We start from the raw sequence: 1,762 nt of genomic DNA on the forward strand, positions 1-1,762 counted from the left end.
GTGATACTGTAATAGTCTGTATAGTGATACTGTAATAGTCTGTGTAGTGATACTGTAATAGTCTGTGTAGTGATACTGTAATAGTCTGTGTAGTGATACTGTAATAGTCTGTGTAGTGATACTGTAATATATTGCGATACTGTAATAGTCTGTGTAGTGATACTGTAATAGTCTGTGTAGTGATACTGTAATAGTCTGTGTAGTGATACTGTAATAGTCTGTGTAGTGATACTGTAATAGTCTGTATTGCGATACTGTAATAGTCTGTGTAGTGATACTGTAATAGTCTGTATAGCATTGCTGTAATAGTCTGTATAGCGTTGCTGTAATAGTCTGTATGCTGTAATAGTCTGTGTAGTGTGATAGTCTGTATAGTGATCCACATGCTAGTCTGTAGATTAATAGTCTGTATAGTGATACTGTAATAGTCTGTCATTTGTAGTGATACTGTAATAGTCTGTGTTGTCCTGTAATAGTCTGTATAGCATTACTGTAATAGTCTGTAAGCGTTGCTGTAATAGTCTGTGTTGTGATACTCCACATGCTAAGATTAAAGGTGTGCTCTGTCATTTGTTAGGTCAACAAAAATGATCTGCAAATGATTATTGGTGATTTATCCAGCATCATGCGTTTAAAATTATTCTCTCTAACATTGAAACGTATTAAGTTATTTAATGAAATGTTACCTAATCATTTTGTAGACATTAATTGGTTGACAAATCGGTGATCTTCATTTGAACGGGTCCTTATTACAGTGTAATTACATGTATAATTACACCGTAACAAGCATTTTAGTTCATTTTAACGACTGAAAGTTACACTGTAATAATAACATGTAATTACTGTCTGTAATTACAGAGGTGTGAGGATGTTTGTTAGCACACCTGTTACATATGTGTAAGTCTGTTTCTTCTCCACTGCTTCCCATTCAGTAACAACTGTCACGAGGCTGTCATCTCTCCTAGACCGATGTCCTGGGTGTCCGAGTTACGAAGGTTGGAGGCTCTCTTACCTACCCTGGAATGCACTCTTCAAAATCTCCACTCCGATGTTGTTGCTAACACTTGCCGGGGTTAACCTGGTTGAGTTGACAGAAACAGATCAGATTAAGGTCAACCTCACTGACTGGGGTCTGGCATATGGGTGTCATCCCTGATTCAAATAAAAAATGTAGTTTATAACTAATGTGTACGTTACCCATTGTGACAACCAAGTGGGGGGATAAACCCACTAGTACACCACAGAGTACATGTAGTATCTGCATAAGTACAATGTAATTACTAGGTGTAACACAGGGATTTAGATAGTTAAAATTAACTGTATCTTGAGGGGAACTTACTTGTACCTAATGGGTACTTATACATTGCAAATAGACTACTCTCAGTGTTGTTATCCTCACAGAGGGAGGGTGTTGGAGTATTTTAAACAGACTAGTCTCAGTGTTGCTATCCTCACAGAGGGAGGGTGCAGGAGTATTTTACACAGACTAGTCTCAGTGTTGTTATCCTCACAGAGGGAGGGTGCTGGAGTATTTTAAACAGACTACTCTGTGTTGCTATCCTCACAGAGGGAGGGTGCTGGAGTATTTTAAACAGACTAGTCTCAGTGTTGTTATCCTCACAGAGGGAGGGTGCTGGAGTATTTTAAACAGACTAGTCTCAGTGTTGCTATCCTCACAGAGGAGGGTGCTGGAGTATTTTAAACAGACTAGTCTCAGTGTTGCTATCCTCACAGAGGGAGGGTGCTGGAGTATTTTAAACAG

This window comes from Oncorhynchus keta, chromosome 16 (assembly GCF_023373465.1).
Source record: "Oncorhynchus keta strain PuntledgeMale-10-30-2019 chromosome 16, Oket_V2, whole genome shotgun sequence".
Lineage (NCBI taxonomy): Eukaryota > Metazoa > Chordata > Actinopteri > Salmoniformes > Salmonidae > Oncorhynchus > Oncorhynchus keta.